At 43.9% G+C, this 6,557-nt stretch overlaps 1 long non-coding RNA gene across 1 annotated transcript; it reads right to left on the reverse strand.

The window, feature by feature from the left end:
- Positions 1-339: 339 nt before the first annotated feature.
- On the reverse strand, positions 340-2,096 carry LOC130527827 (uncharacterized). Its single transcript, XR_008951123.1, has 3 exons — positions 1,297-2,096; positions 656-714; positions 340-538 (listed from the first exon to the last, which is right to left on the reverse strand). It is a non-coding gene; the product is annotated as an uncharacterized LOC130527827 (long non-coding RNA).
- Positions 2,097-6,557: the final 4,461 nt, after the last annotated feature.

Raw genomic sequence — 6,557 nt, forward strand, 5'->3', positions numbered from 1 at the left:
CAGGAGTTTCCAATTTTAAAAAAAATGCATTTTTTTGTTGTTGTTTATTTTCGGATGGGGGGTTGCTGATGATAAAAACTGAATAAGCTAAATAGGCTAGCATGTCTGAGGGATAATCCCCGACGTCTGCCACAAACTTTGGAGAAAGTTTTCCGGTCTGTGTGTTCAAAGAAAAAAACCAGCAGTCTCATCTTTAATCCACAGACGTTTTCTCCAGACGTCCACAACGCGGCCACGGTTTATCGTCGGCGTGCTGCTTGCTGTTTTGTTGCATCAGCGTCGGGGTTTCTGGGCATACATTTGATCCTACATTGCGCACGCATGGATCAAAGCCAGAGCAACTGTCCGACAGCCGGGGCCGCCTGTTTTTATTTTAACCACCAACGTTTGGGTTTTGTTGTACGTGGTGGTTCTAATTTTCTTCCATGTGGTGACGTCTTTGCCTTCATAGTCATTTCAATAGATCCCTTTGAAAGAGGTTTGGATCTTGGTGTCACCTGAAGCTGTCTTGAATACCACTGGAGATCCATCACACCCCCTACAGGAGTTAAAACAAACCAGTTCCCCTTTTAGTCCAGCAAAAAGACAAATTCCAACATTCTAAAGAATTGATGTTGTTCAAAACAACTACTAGTTCTTATTTTTTAATGGTTACTTGGATTCCTGGCTGGTGTAAATGGCAAATGCTTTGTCCCACATGATCTTCGGAGTAAACTAAGAAAGAAACAAAAGAGAATTAGTGGGTGCGTCTGGCAGTTGGGGAATCACCAGTCTAAGGCCAAATGTCCATGTGAAAGGAGCTGCAAAGTGAGAACAAGGATTGGCCAAGGTGTCTACAAGTCCTAAACCCACAAGAGTCCAGTGGGTGGAGTATGCCCCTCACAACCAGGGTCCTGCAACCAGCTGGGAGCTACTAGTATCTACTAACCACTGCGCCTGGGAAACATACCATAACCTATCCTGCAAAGACCAGGCTTAGCACCCTCCCACTGTCCCACGATGAAACTTCCCTCCGATGGTTCATTAACCCTCAAAGCTCAAAAAATGTCTATGTGTATAAAAAGGATGATCATTGACATTATATTGTTGTGGCCTCTACAACTTCCTCCAGTAATCACACCACTGATGAGCGGAGCTCCTTCAGGGGAATCTTTGCAGGGTGGATAATTCAGCAACATATTTTCTTGATTGCAAACCCATCCTTTCGCCATCCTTCTTGCTGGATCCGCTGTGAATAAGCTGGGATCTGCCTCCGAATATAATCAACGAGATGTGCAGCAATCACAGCAATGTTACCTGAGAGGCGACGAGCAGAGTGGGTCTGCCTCGCAGACGGATGGAGAGCAAAAAAAACCGGCACCGCCTTCATGGCACTGAGGGTTATGAGGTACAAATTTCTGATGAGACAGTCACACTGGTGTGCACAAAGGGGTGGACCGGGGTGGAAAGGAAAATGTGTGTGTGAGAGCGCGAGTGGAAGAGGATGATGATTATTTGCTCTCGGAGGTGATGAGAATGCTGATAGGTTGAGAGCTCTCTCTGTAGCCTGTGTTCAAGTACTGACCACTACTTCTGCCCTGCTGGTACCACCCACTGATGCCCTCTGTAGTGCAAGGCTTACAGTGCCCTCTATTGAGAATGCAGAGCTTGGCAGGAATAATGACTAACCTGCAGCAAGCACGTTAACAGTACACGGCGTGTTGAAAATAAACAGGTGAGTCAAAAAGAGTTATGAGTGGCACATCCTTTATAGTGGTGTAGAGTCTCCTCAGGTTCAAGCCATCCACTAGGGCCTTGCCAGACGATTCTCTTGAATGTCAGAGACGCCACTGGGGGTTGCCGTTGCATTCAGGGTCAGATGTGTTGTATAGCTGTGGTTGCCAAGGTTATCGGTGTTGTAGTTGTGTCTTTTCTTTGTGGAGCCTCCTTGCTTTAAGCTTCCTGTTGCTTTAGAGTCCAGGCTGGTGACTCCTTAGGGGCAAAGGTAGTCACAAAGTAGCAGAAGAAGGACCACTCTGTTTCTCTGTATAACATCTTCTGAGCTCTTCAGGTAGACAGGACTGTCTTTAGGCTGCTTTCCCTTGGCCTCCCAGAAGGAAGGGATGGGAGTGCAATGTCTTTTAAAGCTCTTGACAATTCTTTGATCGTGTCAAAGTGCCTTCTTTGCATCACAGCCTGTAATTTTCACACTTTCCCACATTTCTAAATGATCTTCCCCCCGATCTCTCTCTCCCCATTCTTTGAGGAGGAAAACAACCATAATAACCCATCAAATTAGCATTGGCTCCAGACTAACTTACACTTTTGGCTAATTAATTTCAGGATTAAAGTGCTGAGGCAGAATTACGAAGCCACCATTCGATTCTCAGAGGACTAGCAATCGGAGAATTACCCGTCCAACCCCCTGAACACTTCAAAGTGAAGATGAAAGATACCGTAAGTCAGCGACCATCCTGTGAGGAACCAAAGTGGCTAATTTTGTTTCACAAAGAGACCCTCCAAAAACACTTCTCATACGTTGACCGCCAGGTCTGAGATCAGCATCGGTGCCGCAGCGATGTCTGAGGCGTGCCCGGTTGGGTGTTGTGAAACGGACCCTTCAAAGGATAACCTTCAAAGGGGGTTTTAATTATGACTCTCAGTCAGTCGGTGTTGTACATTTCACGATTTCTCTTTGTATTTTTTTTGCCAGCTCCAGTTCAGGAACAGTCTGGCATATTTACTCAAAAGCCAAAGTAATAACATATTTTTTCTCTACAGATTGTACAAATGATTGAGGTTTATTTGTCAGTACTTTTGCTAGATCCACCGGCCTTGTGGCTGGGAGAACTGAGGCATCAAATATCACGTCAGATGACTAGTAAATGTGAAGTTTTCTTTGTTTGTATATCAGCTGGTTGGTTTGAGGGCTTACAAATGGCTCTGTTGACCCATCTATGACATTAAGTGTGCCAGCATATTTTCCAATAATATATCAATTACACGATGATTAAGATCTTGGAAAGTGCTGCCCCCCCAAGGTAATGAGTACAGCAAACACGACCCTTTATTTAACCCGGGGTGGAGGGGTTGGGGGTAGAGTCACAATTTCACTAATCCACTTTCACTAATCGTACATACTGACTAGACTACTCTTAAAGGTCTCTCACCTTATGAAGAGCTCTCCCTCTACCGAAAATTCTTGATCCATTATTCAACGGAATTGGTGGGTCGAACAACAGCACCTGTTTATCGGAAGAATTGAGCCAAACCCTAACAGTACAAACCCTAACAGATTTAACTCGACTGATAAATGAGAGCTTTGCAAACATTTAATTTGGCTTGGCTAAGGTCATTAAGCTTAAGAGACCATTAGCTGAGCGCCCCTGCGTGCACTGGCAAGGCCTCCACACGATGCACGTCAGTGAGCAATAAGTTTGGGTCGTTTACTCTTGTCAAAGCAAATGGAGGATTTTAAAGATGAGCACTAAAATAAACTGTGGATAACTTTAAGTACACAAATTATGATCCTAATCTGCCCGCTGAAGGTGTGACTGAATGAAGGACCACACACATTTATATTTGCGATTGTTGAGCTCTTTGTTCCTAAATAAGTAACATAAAACTCATACCACACAAATTACCTTAAGCTTACTATGCAATAATTGCTGCGTATAGATTCAGATTGTGTGTACCACCGTGCTTTGTTATTTAACAATTCTAAAGAGGAAAAAAAGTTAATTGATGATACTTTTATTCTGCAACAGCTTTCCAGTGACTTGGCACAACTAATATCAACACTCGGAGCGTGTACTCTTCAGAAAACTGTGGTCCACACACACACACACACACTTATTTGTGGCAGAAATGGGAGTGTTTTAATGAGCTATAGGCAATTACACGTTAATGAAAGTCCCTGTTTGTGTCTGTGTCTGTCTGTCCTTCAATCTGTCGAGTAATTACCCCCATGATGTCATAATTGTTAGTTATGGTAATTAGATAACTGCAGAAAAATAACAAGCTGTCACAAACAGGACTGACAGTCAAATGAGGAGGTATAAAGATGCCAAAGCAACTGAAAATATCAATATGCATCACTTAATGTCACTCTGTGTACGACAGAGTGACATTGAGTTGTTGTACCATCCAAACACTGCACATTAATCTGAATTCAGCATGAAGGACCCTTACATAAGGGTTGATTATCCAGAATTACCTGGGATAGGTCAGCTTTTTAAAAACTCTAGTCTTTAATTGTGAGCATGTCCCAATAGATGCCTTACTCACATTCAACAACCATCACATTATCCAAGCTAGCAATTATTAGCTACAACCATTTTACCTCTCTGGGTCTGAAAATTCATCATAATCATTGGAAAAACAACCCATAATTCAGGATTTCAATGACAATGTTAGCATTAGCCGGCATCATTGGCTGTATATTCATATTTAGCTCTTTTCTCTAGTCAGTAATTACTGGAAATCACAATAGCTGGATCTTAATTTTACCCAAGCAAATAATTAATGCTCAGGCAAATGAACATCAATGATCCTTTCTCGCTAACTAAAAGAATCAAACAGAACCCAAAAGGGCAGAATAGCTGAGGCCATGCGTGAAATGGAAGCAAGATGTAGAATTCAAGGTTCAGCTAAGCTAAAACTAAAAGTGAAGGCTTTCATATATTTGGAAACTTCTGGCAAGAAGCGTGTCATTTCTTCGTGTTTGTTTCCCTCCACGTCTCCAAGTCTGGCTAAAAGAGTATGAAACAGTTCAGCCCTTGGGAGCATGAGATGGAGTTAACCTGGTTTTTATCGCTTTGATGTGTGTTTTTCCGTCTGTTAAAGAGAACTCGCTCTCTTCCACCACATGTCGGTCTCCCAGTTCCAAAAAAATCACATCACATTTCCTATGTCTTCTGGCCTCATTGGTTGTGCCACAATATTTTGTGCCAACAGACAGATCTAATAGTTGTTGTTTTTTCTTTAAAGTCTATTTAAAGAGCAAACATTACAAAATACCCCAATGCAAAATTGAAGCTGCCTATCACCTTGTACTTTGTTATGAAATTCCAAATGTCTGATTATTCAGTGACCCACTTAAGAACTCTCTTATTGTTAGCAAAAAAAAAAAGGAAAACAGCAGAACAATTTGATGCACCTGCATCTTCTCTTCCTCAAGGTTGAGCTTGTTGTGTGGTCAGAGTTGCCCTTCACAGCAGGATTGTCTTAATAACGTATTGCTGCATACGTTTAGGCCACCTGTTCACTTCCATCAGCCTGTTCTGGTGCCGGTCCTCATCGGTTTGATGTCCGAGTAAGGTGTCTGGTGCTGAGCGGCTCCTGAGGGAACCTGCAGCTCAGCCAAGGTCTTTTAAAATTGAATAGAAAGAGAGACGTTCGGCCATCGGAGGATTCATTACAACAGGAAGGCAGAAACTTGTCCTTTCCTCCTTGATGCTTCCCCATTTCTTGTAACTTGTAACTCGTAACTAAAGGTAATAAAAGTCATAGATGGACTTTTATTTGACTGCAGCGTTCCCGTCCGTGGATAATCGCAATGATCTCCACTGGCTAGCTGACAGCCTCAGGGGATTTACGCCATAATGCCATGGTCACCATAAATGCACCATGGCAGCATTTGGGCTGAGGAGTATGTGGGAACAGAGATTTGGCAGATATTTACGTCCATTCTTCAGTGAGCAGACCGGCGTCTGCCTCAACAACTTCCTCATGTATAGATGTTTTTCATTCGTATGTTAAAAAACAACAGGTGTTGTTTTTATTCCGATTTGCTGCAACACCCACGTGGCATCCCTGGAAAATTACCGGCGTATTCTCACTGATCCAATTCTGGCACCATCCCCACGAGAGCCATCGGTGGAAACTCCACACATTGTCTCGACCGGCTGTGGATTAGCTCCATGCCAAAGCCCTCGCTGATGCCCCACAGTGAAAATTAGTGGTGAGGCTTCCGCTGAAAGAAACTGCAGGTCATGGCAGTGCATTGACCTCTGACCTTTACCCGATGCCTCTTGGCAGATAAGTCCCACATATCGAGTGCAGGCCGCAGCAGTGTTCTTTTTGAAATGTGGATTCCGTACAGCACTCTCGACCCCGAGGCTGCTGACAGAGGGAACGTGAGTGGACGAACACGGCTGACGGGTGAAAAGGACAACGGAGCTGTCAGCAGATTATTGAGTCCAATGGAAGCCATCTGTCAACAGTGGCTACGACTGACTGTGTCCAGCACCATTCGGGTGTGGGGGGGTACCGTAACAGTCATAACACCAATTCTCCAGAGATGTGAAAACAACAGGAGGTTTCCATGGTCCACAGGGAGAATATATGGAAGTCCCCTCCAGTGGAAAAGGAAGAAAGAATAACAAGATGTATAAAGGTTATTAAGCCACCTCCTCTTAGTCCTCCACCTCCATTCCCCTGTCCCTCCCCGCTTTTTTATGTTGTTATTTGCAACCGGATTAGTCTCTCCATCTCCTCCCGCTCAGCCGTCCCGCATCACAGAATAAACGGGGCCCATTTAGTCGTTATTGTCTTCCGTCCTCCTCGGCAGCAGCAAC

This window comes from Takifugu flavidus, chromosome 6 (genome assembly GCF_003711565.1).
Source record: "Takifugu flavidus isolate HTHZ2018 chromosome 6, ASM371156v2, whole genome shotgun sequence".
Lineage (NCBI taxonomy): Eukaryota > Metazoa > Chordata > Actinopteri > Tetraodontiformes > Tetraodontidae > Takifugu > Takifugu flavidus.